This window comes from Ranitomeya imitator, chromosome 2, assembly GCF_032444005.1.
Source record: "Ranitomeya imitator isolate aRanImi1 chromosome 2, aRanImi1.pri, whole genome shotgun sequence".
Taxonomy (NCBI): Eukaryota; Metazoa; Chordata; class Amphibia; order Anura; family Dendrobatidae; genus Ranitomeya; species Ranitomeya imitator.
In genome coordinates, this window is record NC_091283.1 from 299,371,477 (window position 1) to 299,389,276 (window position 17,800).

A 17,800-nucleotide genomic window follows, 5' to 3' on the forward strand; every position below is an offset into this window, starting at 1 on the left:
AAGTACCAAAATAAGTTCCACTCATCTTACAAAAAACAAGTCCCCACTCAGGTCCATCACTTATCAATGGAAAAAAAGAGGTTTCCACATTATTTAGTGGCTCAAAGGCTCTTGAAAAGCAACATTGCTTCCATAAACCAATCCAGCAATATCCGCTCTCCCAAAGTCAGATTTCCCCCTCACTCTGAGCCTTGCAGTGGACACAAACCATATTTAGCATCTATGCATTTGGCATTGCTGCAGTGACAAGAACCCACTTAATTTACGGTGTGTGTCCTGAAGCACAATCTGGGCACTACGTGCTGAGTAATAAAATTGCATATTTGCAATTTTTACTCTCTAACATCCATTGAGTGCTAATCACCTGGAAGTGCCTGTGGACTCAAAATAGTTACTACTCCTATAGACCAATTCATTGAGGGTTACACTGTCCAAAATGTAGTCACATTTGGAGGATTTTTACTACTCTGGCTTTCTGACATTTTGTCATTTTAGAGCAAATGGTGTGTCCTATCTCCTCTGGAACCTGCTATTAAGATGTCTATTTCTGTCAACAATACGTACCGTAAGTGAAAACACCGTGTGCACAGTCACTATATGGTGCATAGACTAGGTTCCCAGACCATCAATACAAATAAAAAAGACGTCTAGCACTCATCTTCAGCAAACGTGGAATAGATTTATTTGTAGCACTTGAAACGTTTCAGTCCAAAGGGACTTTCATCAGTTACCTGCTAATGATAGCCAGTAGGGCTGTGTTCATGGGAAAAGAAACAGTACCCAATCAATGTACAAAGACGCCGCCACTCTATGGGGCACAAAGGATAGGAGTAATATAACTTAGGCAGAGTGCTAATATGGTGGATCAGACTTGCGGTGGATTCCGTATCTGGAGGTCGTGCCTCTTTTTCTCCTGTTACCATCATCCTCAGACTGCAGGTGTTTTACTTTATAGGTGGTCATCGCCCCACCATATTAGCACTCTGCCTAAGTTATATTACTCCTATCCTTTGTGCCCTATAGAGTGGCGGCGTCTTTGTACATTGATTGGGTACGGTTTCTTTTCCCATGAACACAGCCCTACTGGCCATCATTAGCACGTGACTGATGAAAGTCCCTTTGGACTGAAACGTTTCAAGTGCTACAAATAAATCTATTCCACGTTTGCTGAAGATGAGTGCTAGACGTCTTTTTTATTTATTTCTGTCAACAGGCGCTGCCTTATTCATTCTGCAGGCGGCGCTGGTAATGGAGGAGATATCAGAACCAGAAGCTATGAGCGGCACCGATTCTGTCCAGCCACTAAGGTTAGGGTACCTGGGACATGTAGTACCATCCGTTCTGGCACTATGAGTGTGTGTGTTATTCAGCTGAAGTAATCTCTTCCCTGCTTCACCCAATTGGAAAGTACCAAACTAACTACTAAAGCCCAGAACATATTGCCGGAAACTGCCAGATACAGCCTTGTTCTCCTCTGGTTCAGTCCTCTGTGTTCAGCTCCTGACTTGTTTACACCGTGTTCCAAATTATTATGCAAATTGGATTTAAGTGTCAAAGATTTAATTGTTTTGTTTTTCATGGATTGTATTATGTCTCAGGGCTCAATGGATCACTGAAATCAATCTTAACCCCTTTCTGACCTCGGACGGGATAGTACGTCCGAGGTCAGATCCCCTGCTTTGATGCAGGGCTCCGCGGTGAGCCCGCATCAAAGCCGGGACATGTCAGCTGTTTTGAACAGCTGACATGTACCCGTAATAGGCACGGGCAGAATCGCGATCTGCCCGCACCTATTAACTAGTTAAATGCCGCTGTCAAACGCAGACATCGCATCGCTGACCCCCGTCACATGATCGGAGGTCGGTGATGCTTCAGAATAGTAACCATAGAGGTCCTTTAGACCTCTATGGTTACTGATCCCCGCCAGCTGTGAGTGCCACCTTGTGGTCGGCGCTCACAGCACACCTGATTTTCAGCTACATAGCAGCGATCAGCAGATCGCTGCTATGTAGCAGATCCGATCGTGCTGTGCCTGCTTCTAGCCTCCCATGGAGGCTATTGAAGCATGGCAAAAGTAAAAAAAAAAAGTTAAAAAAAATGTGAAAAAAATAAAAAAAATATAAGTTATTTCGCCCCAATCAAAATAAATCAATAAAAAAAAAAAATCAAATCTACACATATTTGGTATCGCCGCGCTCAGAATCGCCCGATCAATTAAAAAAAAGCATTAACCTGATCGCAAAACGGCGTAGCGAGAAAAAAATGCGAAACGCCAGAATCACGTTTTTTTGGTCGCCGCGACATTGCATTAAAATACAATAACGGGTGATCAAAAGAACGTATCTGCACCAAAATGCTATCATTAAAAACGTCATTTCGACACGCAAAAAATAAGCCCTCAAACGACCCCAGATCATGAAAAATGGAGACGCTACAAGTATCCGAAAATGGTGCAATTTTTTTTTTTTAGCAAAGTTTAGAATTTTTTTTCACCACTTAGGTAAAAAATAACCTAGTCATGTTAGGTGTCTATGAACTCGTACTGACCTGGAGAATCATCATGGCAGGTCAGTTTTAGCATTTAGTGAACCTAGCAAAAAAGCCAAACAAAAAACAAGTGTGGGATTGCACTTTTTTTGCAATTTCACCGCACTTGGAATTTTTTCCCGTTTTCTAGTACATGAAATGCTAAAACTAATGATGTCGTTCAAAAGAACAACTCGTCCCGCAAAAAATAATCCCTCACATGGCCAAATTGACAGAAAAATAAAAAAGTTATGGCTCTGGGAAGGAGGGGAGTGAAAAACGAATACGGAAAAACGAAAAATCCCAAGGTCATGAAGGAATTAAACACATGTGATAATTAGTTTTCCAGGTGACTCTAATTAAAGGAAAACTACTTAAAAATGATGACATTATTAAGTAGGCCACAGTTTTCAAGTAACATGGAAAAGGATCTCTCTGCTTCCGAAAAGCATCAAATAGTGCAATGCCTTGGACAAGGTATGAAAACAGATATTTCACGAAAACTTAAGAGTGATCATCATACTGTGAAGAGATTTGTGACTGAAACATTGCACACAGTTCATGCAGATAAAGGTATAATGAGGAAGGTTTCTGCCAGACAAATTCATTGGATTAAGAGAGCAGCTGCCAAAATACCATTACAAAGCAGCAAACAGATATTTGAAGCTGCTGGTGCCTCTGGAGTCCCTCAAACCACAAGGTGTAGGATCCTTCAAAGGCTTGCTGTGGTGCATAAACCTACGATTCGGCCACCCCTAGTGTTCACAAGCAGAAACGGTTGCAGTGGGCCCAGACATACATGAAGACTAATTTTCAAACAGTCTTGTTTACTGATGAGTGTCGAGCAATCCTGGATGGTCCAGATGGATGGAGTAGTGGATGGTTGGTGGATGGCTACCATGTCCCAACAAGGCTGTGACGTCAGCAAAGAAGTGGAGGAGTCATGTTTTGGGCCGGAATCATGGGGATACAGCTGGTAGGGCCCTTTAAGGTTCCTGAAGGTGTGAAAATGACCTCTGCAAAGTATATAAAGTTTCTGACTGACAACTTTCTTCCATGGTATAAGACGCAGAAACGTGCCTTCAGGAGCAAAATCATCTTCATGTATGACAATGCACCATCTCATGCTGCAAAGAATACCTCTGAGTCATTGGCTGCTATGGGCATAAAAGGAGTTAAACTTATGGTGCGGCCAACATCTTCCTCTGACCTCAACCCTATAGAGAACCTTTGGAGTATCATCAAGCAAAAGATCTATGAAGGTGGGAGGCAGTTCAAATCAAAACAGCAACTCTGGGAGGCTATTCTAACTTCATGCAAAGAAATACAAGCAGAAACTCTCCAAAAACTCACAAGTTCAATGGATGCAAGAATTGTGAAGGTGATGTCAAACAAGGGGTCCTATGTTAACATGTAACTTGACCTGTTAGGATGTTTTGGAGTTAAATAGCTTTTTTGTTCAGTGAAAGTGACCTCCTAATGCTGAAAATTCCACAAATGAGAATTTTCAGTTCTTTAAAACATATCAAATGCTTAGAAATTCTACTGTGCCTAATAATTTGGAACAGTGCATTTTGAGTTTTTATTCAATTTGGAGATTTTACTGTTATCATTGGGAGGTTTCTTCAATAAAATTCAATGTATAATCTAAAGAGTGATGACTTTTCTTAGACGGACTGTCATTGCACCGACCATTTAAGAAAATCCGAGAAAAATATAATTTGTGTAATAATTTGGTACACGGTGTATTTGTTTCCTGTTATGACACGGCCTGTTTACTGACAATTCTTGTGTCTTTTGATTTTGTATTTTCTCTGACTTCATGGTATGACTACCATGGTATGGTATGGTATGACTACCATACTATTCTTCTTACTATCTTACACTACAGAAAAGCAAGTAACAGCGTGGTGCAACCAAGAGGTCTCTGTGCAAGTCCAGATGTAGAGGGGTTAAAGTAGTTAACCCCTTTACCCCCAAGGGTGGTTTGCACGTTAATGACCAGGCCAATTTTTACAATTCTGACCACTGTCCCTTTATGAGGTTATAACTCCGAAACGCTTCAACGGATCCTGGTGATTCTGACATTGTTTTCTCGTGACATATTGTACTTCATGATAGTGGTAAAATTTCTTTGATAGTACCTGCGTTTATTTGTGAAAAAAACGGAAATTTGGCGAAAATTTTGAAAATTTCGCAATTTTCAAACTTTGAATTTTTATGCAATTAAATCACAGAGATATGTCACACAAAATACTTAATAAGTAACATTTCCCACATGTCTCCTTTACATCAGCATAATTTTGGAACCAATTTTTTTTTTTGTTAGGGAGTTATAAGGGTTAAAAGTTGACCAGCAATTTCTCATTTTTACAACACCATTTTTTTTTAGGGACCACGTCTCATTTGAAGTCATTTTGAGGGGTCTATATGATAGAAAATGCCCAAGTGTGACACCATTCTAAAAACTGCACCCCTCAAGGTGCTCAAAACCACATTCAAGAAGTTTATTAACCCTTCAGGTGTTTAATAGGAATTTTTGGAATGTTTAAATAAAAATGAACATTTAACTTTTTTACACAAAAAATTTACTTCAGCTCCAATTTGTTTTATTTTACCAAGGGTAACAGGAGAAATTGGACCCAAAAAGTTGTTGTCCAATTTGTCCTGAGTACGCTGATACCCCATATGTGGCAGTAAACCACTGTTTGGGCGCATGGGAGAGCTCGGAAGGGAAGGAGCGCTATTTGACTTTTCAATGCAAAATTGACAGGAATTGAGATGGGACGCCATGTTGCGTTTGGAGAGCCACTGATGTGCCTAAACATTGAAACCCCCCACAAGTGACACCATTTTGGAAAGTAGACCCCCTAAGGAACTTATCTGGATGTGTGGTGAGCACTTTGACCCACCAAGTGCTTCACAGAAGTTTATAATGCAGAACCGTAAAAATAAAAAATCATATTTTTTCACAAAAATTATATTTTTGCCCCCAATTTTTTATTTTTCCAAGGGTAAGAGAAGAAATTGGACCTCAAAAGTTGTTGTCCAATTTGTCCTGAGTACGCTGATACCCCATATGTGGCAGTAAACCACTGTTTGGGCGCATGGGAGGGTTCGGAAGGGAAGGAGCGCCATTTGGAATGCAGACTTAGATGGAATGGTCTGCAGGCGTCACATTGCGTTTGCAGAGCCCCTAATGTACCTAAACAGTAGAAACCCCCCACAAGTGACACCATTTTGGAAAGTAGACCCCCTAAGGAACTCATCTTGATGTGTTGTGAGAGCTTTGAACCCCCAAGTATTTCACTACAGTTTATAACGCAGAGCCATGCAAATAATATTTTTTTTTCCACAAAAATTATATTTTAGCCCCCAGTTTTGTATTTTTCCAAGGTTAGCAGGAGAAATTGGACCCTAAATGTTGTTGTCCAATTTGTCCTGAGTACGCTGATACTCGATATGTGGGGGGGAACCACCGTTTGGGCGCATGGGAGGGCTCGGAAGGGAAGGAGCATCATTTGGAATGCAGACTTAGATGGATTGGTCTGCAGGCGTCACATTGCGTTTGCAGAGCCCCTAATGTACCTAAACAGTAGAAACCCCCCACAAGTGACCCCATATTGGAAACTAGACCCCTCAATGAACTTATCTAGATGTGTTGTGAGAACTTTGAACCCCCAAGTGTTTCACTACAGTTTATAACGCAGAGCCGTGAAAATAAAAAATCTTTTTGTTTTCCCACAAAAATTATTTTTTAGCCCCCAGTTTTGTATTTTCCCAAGGGTAACAGGAGAAATTGGTCCACAAAAGTTGTTGTCCAATTTGTCCTGAGTACGCTGATACCCCATATGTTGGGGTAAACCCCTGTTTGGGCACACAGGAGAGCTCGGAAGGGAAGGAGCACTGTTTTACTTTTTCAACGCAGAATTGGCTGGAATTGAGATCGGACGCCATGTCGTGTTTGGAGAGCCCCTGATGTGCCGAAACAGTGGAAACCCCCCAATTATAACTGAAACCCTAATCTAAACACACCCCTAACCCTAATTCCAACAGGAACCCTAACCACACCTCTAACCCTGACACACCCCTAACCCTAATCCCAACCCTATTCCCAACTGTAAATGTAATCTAAACCCTAACCCTAACTTTAGCCCCAACCCTAACTGTAGCCCCAACCCTAACCCTAACCCTAATCCTAGCCCTAACCCTAGCCCTAACCCTAACCCTAGCCCTAACCCTAGCCCTAACCCTAGCCCTAACCCTAGCCCTAGCCCTAACCCTAGCCCTAACCCTAGCCCTAACCCTAGCCCTAGCCCTAGCCCTAACCCTAGCCCTAACCCTAGCCCTAGCCCTAACGGGAAAATGGAAATAAATACATTTTTTTTTATTTTTCCCTAACTAAGGGGGTGATGAAGGGGGGTTTGATTTACTTTTATAGCGAGTTTTTTAGCGGATTTTTATGATTGGCAGCCGTCACACACTGAAAGACCCTTTTTATTGCAAAAAATATTTTTTGCAATACCACATTTTGAGAGCTATAATTTTTCCATATTTTGGTCCACAGAGTCATGTGAGGTCTTGTTTTTTGCGGGACGAGTTGACGTTTTTATTGAAAACATTTTTGGGCACGTGACATTTTTTTATCGCTTTTTATTCCGATTTTTGTGAGGCAGAATGACCAAAAACCAGCTATTCATGAATTTCTATTAGGGGAGGCGTTTATACCGTTCCGCGTTTGGTAAAATTGATAAATCAGTTTTATTCTTCGGGTCAGTACGATTACAGCGATACCTCATTTATATCATTTTTTTATGGTTTGGTGCTTTTATACGATAAAAACTATTTTACAGAAAAAAATTATTTTTGCATCGCTTTATTCTCAGGACTATAACTTTTTTATTTTTTTGCTGATGATGCTGTATGGCGGCTCTTTTTTTGCGGGACAATATGACGCTTTCAGCGGTACCATGGTTATTTATATCTCTCCTTTTGATCGCGTGTTATTCCACTTTTTGTTCGGCGGTATGATAATAAAGCGTTGTTTTTTGCCTCGGTTTTTTTTTTTTTTTCTTACGGTGTTTACTGAAGGGGTTAACTAGTGGGCCAGTTTTATAGGTCGGGCCGTTACGGACGCGGCGATACTAAATATGTGTACTTTTATTGGTTTTTTTTTTTTATTTAGATGAAGAAATGTATTTATGGGAATAATATTTTTTTTTTTTTTTCATTATTTTGGAATATTTTTTTTTATTTTTTTTACACATTTGGAAAATTTTTTTTTTACTTTTTTACTTTGTCCCAGGGGGGGACATCACAGATCAGTGATCTGACAGTTTGCACAGCACTCTGTCAGATCACTGATCTGATAGGAGTGCAGGCTGCTTCACAGTGCCTGCTCTGAGCAGGCTCTGTGAAGCCACCTCCCTCCCTGCAGGACCCGGATCCGCGGCCATCTTGGATCCGGGGATCGAGCAGGGAGGGAGGTGAGGAGACCCTCGCAGCAACGCGATCACATCGCGTTGCTGCGGGGGGCTCAGGGAAGCCCGCAGGGAGCCCCCTCCCTGCGCGGTGCTTCCCTGCACCGCCGGCACATCGCGATCATCTTTGATCGCGGTGTGCCAGGGGTTAATGTGCCGGGGGCGGTCCGTGACCGCTCCTGGCACATAGTGCCGGATGTCAGCTGCGATAAGCAGCTGACACCCGGCCGCGATCGGCCGCGCTCCCCCCGTGAGCGCGGCCGATCGGCTATGACGTACTATCCCGTCCAGGGTCAGATAAGCCCAGGGCACCTCGACGGGATAGTACGTCTAAGGTCACAGAGGGGTTAAAGAGTGATGGGCAAAACTGACTATAGACAATAACACATCTACTGAAATAATCAAGCTGAATAGCCTTCTTAGGTATAAAAAAAATTGAGTAACTAATGGTGAAACCTAATTAGGTAATTAGAGTCTGAGGTTCTGTGGCTCTTGGCAATCTAAACTATCGTAAGGGACTATATTTTATATCACATAATAACTATTTATTAGGCTACGTGCACACGATGCAGATTTGTAGCGTTTCTGCAGCGCTTTTTCCGCGCTGAAATGCTCCAAAAACTAAATGGATTACTTAAGCAATGTTAATCAATTACCGTATATACTCGAGTATAAGCCGACCCGAGTATAAGCAGACCCCCCTAATTTTGCCACAAAAAACTGGGAAAACTTATTGACTCGAGTATAAGCCTAGGGTGGAAATGCAGCATTTACCGGTGAATTTCAAAAATAAAAATAGATCATTATTTCCCCATAGCTGTGCCATATAGTGCTCTGCACCGTTCATTTTGTCCCATAGCTGTGCCCCATATAGTGCTCTGCACCGTTCATTTTGTCCCATAGCTGTGCCCCATACTGTGCTCGGCACCGTTCATTATTGCCCCATATCTGTGCCCCATATACAATGCTCTGCACCGTTCATTTTGTCCCATAGCTGTGCCCCATACTGTGCTCGGCACCGTTCATTATTGTCCCATATCTGTGCCCCATATATGCTCTGCACCGTTCATTTTGTCCCATAGCTCTGCCCCATACAGTGCTCTGCACCGCACCGTTCATTTTGTCCCATAGCTGTGCCCCATATAGTGCTCTGCACTGTTCATTTTGTCCCATAGCTGTGCCCCATATAGTGCTCTGCACCGTTCATTTTGTCCCATAGATGCTCCACATAAATCTGTGCCGCCGCTGCTGGTGCAATAAAAAAAAAAAAAAACACATACTCACCTCTCTTGCTTGCAGCTCCCGGCGTCCGGTCCCGGCGTCTCTCTCTGCTCTGACTGATCAGGCAGAGGGCGCCGGGCACTCTATATGCGTCATCGCGCCCTCTGACCTGGACAGTCAGACGCCGGGAAGATGGAGGCGCCGGGAAGATGGAGCGGCGCCCGGAACGCGGACAGGTGAATATTACATACTTACCTAGTCCCAGCGATCCTGACGCTCACTCTGCCTGTCACAGCTGGTCTTCGGTGCCGCAGCTTCTTTCTCTATCAGCGATCACCGGCACCGCTGATTAGAGAAATGAATACGCGGCTCCACCCCTATGGGAGGTAGAGCCGCCTATTAATTTTTCTAATGAGCGGTCCCACGTGACCGCTGAAGAGGGGAAGAACTGCAGCACCGAAGACCGTGGGACGGCAGGGACAGCGCCAGGATCGCTGGGACTAGGTAAGTATGCCTCAGCGCCCTCACCCGCCGACCCTGCCACCCACCTTGATTCGAGTATAAGCCGAGAGGTGCACTTTCAGCCCAAAAATTTGGGCTCAAAATCTCGGCTTATACTCGAGTATATACGGTACATTCCTGAAGTGTTGTGCACATGATCCAGAAATTTCCATCCTTATTTGCAGCCTTTTATTTTCCGCAGCATGTCAATTCTTTTTGCGGATCTGCAGCTTTTCCGCACCCATTGACTTCCATTGAGTCAGTCAAATAGGCAGGAAAAACGCAGGTGTAAAAAGGTTTGCGGATTTGCTGCGGATTTTCTGTGAAAAATGCTGCGAATTGTCAATGGGAAGTGATAGAAGTGATAGATAGTCTTAGTGATAGAAAGCAGAGAGTGGTTATAAATGGTATATTCTCTAACTGGGTCGATGTGACCAGTGGGGTACCGCATGGGTTGATGTTGGGACCTATTCTCTTCAACATATTTATTAACGATCTGGTAGAAGGTTTACACAGTAAAATATCAATATTTGTGGATGATACAAAACTATGTAAAGCAGTCAATACAAAAGATAGTATTTTGCTACAGATGGATCTGGATAAGTTGGAAACTTGGGCCGAGAGGTGGCAGATGCGGTTTAACAATGATAAATGTAAGGTTATACACATGGGAAGAAGGAATCAATATCACCATTACACACTGAATGGGAAACCACTAGGTAAATCTGACATGGAGAGGGACTTGGGGATCCTAGTTAATGATAAAATTACCTGGAGCAGCCAGTGCCAGGCAGCGGCTGTCAAGGCAAACAGGATCATGGGGTGCATTAAAAGAGGTCTGGATACACATGATGAGAGCATTATACTGCCTCTGTACAAATCCCTAGTTAGACCGCACATGAGTACTGTGTATAGTTTTGGGCACCGATGGTCAGGAAGGATATAATGGAACTAGAGCGAGTACAAAGGAGGGCAACAAAATTAATAAAGAGGATGGGGGAACTACAATACCCAGAGAGATTATCAAAATTAGGATTACTTAGTCTAGAAAAAAGAAAGACTGAGGGGAGATCTAATAGCCAAGGATATACAGTGGGTACGGAAAGTATTCAGACTCCTTTAAATTTTTCACTCTTTGTTTCATTACAGCCATCTGGTAAATTTAAAAAAAAGTTGTTTTTTTTCTCATTACTGTACACTCTGCACCCTATGTTGGCTGGAAAAAAAAGCAAATGTAGAAATTTTTGAAAATTAAAAAGAAAAACTGAAATATCACATGGTCATAAGTATTCAGAACCTTTGCTCAGTATTGAGTAGAAGCACCTTTTGAGCTAGTGCAGCCATGAGTCTTCTTGGGAATGATGCAACGAGTTTTTCACACCTGAATTTGGGGATCCTCTGCCATTCTTCCTTGCAGATCCTTCCAGTTCCGTCAGGTTGGATGGTGAGCATTGGTGGACAGCTATTTTCAGGTCTCTCCAGAGATGCTCAATTGGGGTTTAGGTCAGGGCTCTGGCTGGGCCAGTCAAGAATGGTCACAGAGTTGTTCTACAGCCACTCCTTTGTTATTTTAGCTGTGTGCTTAGGGTCATTGTCTTGTTGGAAGGTGGACCTTCAGCCACGTCTGAGGTCCAGAGATCCCTGGAAGAGGTTTTCATCCAAGATATCTCTATACTTTGCCGCATTCATGTTTCCTTCAATGGCAGTCATCCTGTCCCTGCAACTGAAAAACACCCCCATAGCATGATGCTCCGCTGTTGGGATTGTATTGGGCAGATGATGAGCAGTGCCTGGTTTTCTCCACACATAAACGCTTAGAATTATCACCAAAAAGGTCTATCTTCATCTTATCAGACCAGAGAATCTTATTTCTCAAAGTCTGGGAGTCCTTCATGTGTTTTTTTAGCAAACTCTATGCAGGCTTTCATATGTCTTGAACTAAGGAGAGGCTTCCGTCGGGCCACTCTGCCATAAAGGCCCGATTGGTGGAGGGCTGCAGTGATAGTTGACTTTGTGTAACTTTCTCCCATCTCCCTTCTGCATCTCTGAAGCTCAGCCACATTGATCTTGGGGTTGCTCTTTACCTCTCTCACCAAGGCTCTTCTCCCACGATTGCTCAGTTTGGCTGGACGGCTAAGGTCGGGGAAGACTTCTGGTGGTCCCAAACTTCTTCCATTTAAGGACTATGGAAGCCACAGTGCTCTTAGGAACCTTGAGTACTGCAGAAATTCTTTTGTAACGTTGGCCAGATCTATGCCTTGCCACAATTCTGTCTCTGAGCTCCTTGGCCAGTTCATTTGACCTCATGATTCTCATTTGGTCTGACATGCACTGTGAGCTGTGAGGTCTTAGATAGACTGGTATGCGCCTTTCCAAATCAAGTCCTATCAGTTTAAACTAAACGCAGCTGGACTCCAATGAAGGAGTAGAACCATCTCAAGGAGGATCACAAGAAATGGACTGCATCTGACTTAAAGGGAACCTGTCACCTGAATTTGGCGGGACAGGTTTGCGGTCATATGGGCGGGGTATTTGGGTGTTTGATTCATCCTTTCGCATGCAGCCAGCGGGTAAGGAAAGGGTGAATCAAACACCCGAAAACCCCGCCCATATGACCGCAAACCAGTCCCACCAAATTCAGGTGACAGGTTCCCTTTAAATATGAGTGTCTGAGCAAAGGATTTGAATGTTTATGGCCATGAGATATTTCAGTTTTTCTTGTTTAATATATATGCAAAAATTTCCACATTTCTGTTTTTTTTTCAGTCAAGATGGGGTGCAGAGTGTACATTAATGAGAAAAAAATTAACTTTTTGGAATTTACCAAATGGCTTCTATGAAACAAAGAGTGAAAAATTTAAGGGGGTCTGAATACTTTCCATACCCACTGTAAGGGGACAATACAAATATCTCTCCGAGGATCAGTTTATACCAAGGAGGTGACGGTCACAAGGGGGCATTCTCTGCGTCTGGAGAAGAGAAGGTTTTTCCACCAACATAGAAGAGGATTCTTTACTGTTAGGGCAGTGAGAATCTGGAATTCCTTGCCTGAGGAGGTGGTGATGGCGAACTCAGTCGAGGGGTTCAAGAGAGGCCTGGATGTCTTCCTTGAGTGTAACAATATTGCATCTTACAATTATTAGGTTCTTTAGAAGAACGCAGATCTGGGGATTTATTCTGAAGGAATATAGGCTGAACTGGATGGACAAATGTCTTTTTTCGGCCTTGCTAACTATGTTACTATGTCAGAAGGAGAAAGAGTGTGTGGACGGAGCTTGTGTGCGTGTCTCTGTGTGTGGGTGGAGAATATGTGTGTGTCTGTGTGTGTGTGAACCCAGGCGTCATCTGATGGGACTACTACTCTCATCCGGCTACATCTTTTGTCACATATAACAGAGGCAGCATGAGCCGATGATGGAAGAATAGTCTCATCATCCGACGCCTGTAGATCAAATTGTAGATCAAAACATTTACATATTCACATCCAAAATACATACACCAAACCCCTAATCCCGACACCCGCGTCTCCTGCAATCAAAAATAATAAACCAACAAATACTCCCTGTCCGCCGTAGTCCATTTAATACAGAGTGTCCCACGGCGATCTCATGTGTAGAACAGTCACATCGGGAGATGTGACCGTTCTATCCGGCCTCCAGCGATATACTGACAGAAGATAATCACTCCTGCAGTGTATCACTGAGCCCCCGTGAGAGTTCCCTGGAGTTCATCAGCTGATCAGCTCCGGTGCTCTATCTTACGGCACCGCTGCATGGGAAAGTTCTCACACAGCGGTAGTGCTCAATCTGTGCATGCTCTGCCCCCGACGGCCATTTTTCCACAGGCCACCACATCGCATTAATGGATGTACGGGGGGGCTGGGCTTTCACAAAATGCCAGCGGAGCCCCCGCACCACAGAGCACCGCAGTCATTTTTACCCGCAGCGGCGCACATCGGAAATCTCCCTCATCCCAGCCTGCAGCAATGCTCCACTCTTGCCTCCTCCAGCAGCGATCCTGCTCCACCGGGCCAGTGGGGTATATAGTGTATCTTATATAGTATTCACTTATATTTGTTTTGTGTCTGTGAACATTATAAATTTGAACATGGTATGTAATGATATTATGGTTTTCAATGGAGAATGAAAAAGAAGAGGTTGAACAAGGAAATTACATCACTTTTTTTTTAATGATATATCTTTATATAGCTTACAAAATGCATATAAATCCACATAGAAAATGCGTGGATTTTACACAGCGTTTTTCTGCCAAGAGATGCAGAAACCTTGCATGAATTTCTGCAAGCAAATCCGCAACGTGCTCACCTAACCTTTATAGTAGAGAGCTGAGATGCTGTAAAATTAGATCTTGGCATTTGGAAGATGCAATGGACACCTTGTTTAACCCCTTTCTGACATTAGATGTACTATCACGTCGAGGTGGGGTGGCCCGTATGCCCACCGACGGGATAGTACGTCACAGCTCCCCCCGTGAGCGCGGCCGATCGCGGCCAGGTGTCAGCTGACTATCGCAGCTGACATCCGGCACTATGAGACAGGAGCGGTCATGGACCGCCCCGGCACATTAACCCCCAGCACACAGCGATCAAACATGATCGCAGTGTTCCGGCAGTATAGGGAAGCATCGCGCTGAGAGGGGGCTCCCTGCGGGCTTCCCTGAGACCCTCGGAGCAACGCGATCTCATCTCCTACCTTCTTCTCCCTGCAGGCCCTGGATCCAAAATGGCCGCAGGGCTGCATCCGATCCCTGCTCAGAGAAGGTCCTGGGAAGCCTCCAGGAGTGCACATCAGATCGCTGATCTGACACAGTGCACAGCAAAGTGTTAGATCAGCGATCTTACACTATAACATGATGCCCCTCCCCCGGGGCAATGTTATAGTGTAAGAGAAAAAAAAATATTCAGATTTGTAAAAAAAAAAAAAAATATATATAATATATATATAATATATATATATATATATATATATATATATATATATATATACATACATACATACATACATACACACATATATATATACAGTGGGGCAAAAAAGTATTTAGTCAGTCAGCAATAGTGCAAGTTCCACCACTTAAAAAGATGAGAGGCGTCTGTAATTTACATCATAGGTAGACCTCAACTATGGGAGACAAACTGAGAAAAAAAAATCCAGAAAATCACATTGTCTGTTTTTTTAACATTTTATTTGCATATTATGGTGGAAAATAAGTATTTGGTCAGAAACAAACAATCAAGATTTCTGGCTCTCACAGACCTGTAACTTCTTCTTTAAGAATCTCCTCTTTCCTCCACTCATTACCTGTAGTAATGGCACCTGTTTAAACTTGTTATCAGTATAAAAAGACACATGTGCACACCCTCAAACAGTCTGACTCCAAACTCCACTATGGTGAAGACCAAAGAGCTGTCAAAGGACACCAGAAACAAAATTGTAGCCCTGCACCAGGCTGGGAAGACTGAATCTGCAATAGCCAACCAGCTTGGAGTGAAGAAATCAACAGTGGGAGCAATAATTAGAAAATGGAAGACATACAAGACCACTGATAATCTCCTTCGATCTGGGGCTCCACGCAAAATCCCACCCCGTGGGGTCAGAATGATCACATGACCGGTGAGCAAAAATCCCAGAACCACGTGGGGGGACCTAGTGAATGAACTGCAGAGAGCTGGGACCAATGTAACAAGGCCTGCCATAAGTAACACACTACGCCACCATGGACTCAGATCCTGCAGTGCCAGACGTGTCCCACTGCTTAAGCCAGTACATGTCCGGGCCCGTCTGAAGTTTGCTAGAGAGCATTTGGATGATCCAGAGGAGTTTTGGGAGAATGTGCTATGGTCTGATGAAACCAAACTGTAACTGTTTGGTAGAAACACAACTTGTCGTGTTTGGAGGAAAAAGAATACTGAGTTGCATCCATCAAACACCATACCTACTGTAAAGCATGGTGGTGGAAACATCATGCTTTGGGGCTGTTTCTCTGCAAAGGGGCCAGGACGACTGATCCGGGTACATGAAAGAATGAATGGGGCCATGTATCGTGAGATTTTGAGTGCAAACCTCCTTCCATCAGCAAGGGCATTGAAGATGAAACGTGGCTGGGTCTTTCAACATGACAATGATCCAAAGCACACCGCCAGGGCAACGACGGAGTGGCTTCGTAAGAAGCATTTCAAGGTCCTGGAGTGGCCTAGCCAGTCTCCAGAGCTCAACCCTATAGAAAACCTTTGGAGGGAGTTGAAAGTCCGTGTTGCCAAGCGAAAAGCCAAAAACATCACTGCTCTAGAGAAGATCTGCATGGAGGAATGGGCCAACATAGCAACAACAGTGTGTGGCAACCTTGTGAAGACTTACAGAAAACGTTTGACCTCTGTCATTGCCAACAAAGGATATATTACAAAGTATTGAGATGAAATTTTGTTTCTGACCAAATACTTATTTTCCACCATAATATGCAAATAAAATGTTAAAAAAACAGACAATGTGATTTTCTGGATTTTTTTTTCTCAGTTTGTCTCCCATAGTTGAGGTCTACCTATGATGTAAATTACAGACGCCTCTCATCTTTTTAAGTGGTGGAACTTGCACTATTGCTGACTGACTAAATACTTTTTTGCCCCACTGTATATATATCTATAATATAACGCTGGGAGCGCCACTCTGTCCGAAGCCTTAATAGACTGCGTTACATTATAGAAAATGCCGCCGAGAGCAGGGGGTCGGGAGCACGGGGGCGCCGTCTATTATAGATGCCGCCGAGAGCAGGGGGTCGGGAGCACGGGGGCGCCATATGTCTGTCGGCACAGCAATTTGCTACTTACGGAATTTCCGGCGCCATTGTCTTGCTCCTCCTGGTGTCGGAATCGGCGCCTGCGCAGTCCGCGCTTTCCGGCGCCATTTTCTTGAAGACACACAGCAGTGTGTCTTCAAGAAAATGGCGCCGGAAAGCGCGGACTGCGCAAGCGCCGATTCCGGCACCAGGAGGAGCAAGACAATGGCGCCGGAAATCCCGTAAGTAACAAATTGCTGTGGCATGAAGTGCCACAGCCTCATGGCACAGTAATTTTTTACTTACGGCATTTCCGGCGCCATTGTCTTGCTCCTCCTGGTGCCGGAATTGGCGCCTGCGCAGTCCGCACTTTCCGGCGCCATTTTCTTGAAGACACTCCGGCTCCACTGCAGGTGTTTCTTCAAGAAAATGGCGCCGGAAAGCGCGGACTGCGCAGGCACCGATTCCTGCTGCCGGAATCGGCGCCTGCGCAGTCCGCGCTTTCCGGCGCCATTTTCTTGAAGACACACCTGCAGTGGAGCTGGACGATAGGTGAGTATGGTATTTTTTTTTTTTTTTTATATGGCAGCAGCATACGGGGGCATACACACTGGAGCGTCTTATGGGGGGCATATAATACAATGGTGGCGCAGGATGGGAGCAGCACATGACAGAACGGGGGCAGGATGGCAGCAGCACATGACAGAACGGGCGCAGGATGGCAGCAGCACATGAAAGAACGGGCGCAGGATGGCAGCAGCACATGACAGAACGGGCGCAGGATGGCAGCAGCACATGACAGAACGGGCGCAGGATGGCAGCAGCACATGACAGAACGGGCGCAGGATGGGAGCAGCACATGACAGAACGGGGGCGCAGGATGGGAGCAGCACATGACAGGATGGGGATGCAGGATGGAGCAGCACATGACAGAATGGGGGCGCAAGGTGGGAACAACATATGACAGGATGGGAGCAGCAAATGACAGAATGGAGGCGCAGGATGGGAGCAGCACATGACAGAACGGGGACGCAGGATGGGAGCAGCACATGACAGAACGGGGGCGCAGGATGGGAGCAGCACATGACAGGATGGGGATGCAGGATGGAGCAGCACATGACAGAATGGGGGCGCAGGGTGGAGCAGCACATGACAGGATGGGGACGCAGGATGGAGCAGCACATGACAGGATGGGGACGCAGGATGGAGCAGCACATACCAGGATGGAGACCATAAATCAATATAAATGCTCGCCACCCGGGCGTAGAACGGGTTCAATA

General features: G+C 44.5%; 1 protein-coding gene across 1 annotated transcript in view; it reads right to left on the reverse strand.

Annotated features, from left to right (window-relative positions):
- Positions 1–17,800, reverse strand: part of LOC138663339 (zinc finger protein 585A-like) — an 83,295-nt gene that overhangs the window by 43,618 nt on the left and 21,877 nt on the right. The gene's annotated exons all lie outside the window — the stretch shown is intronic.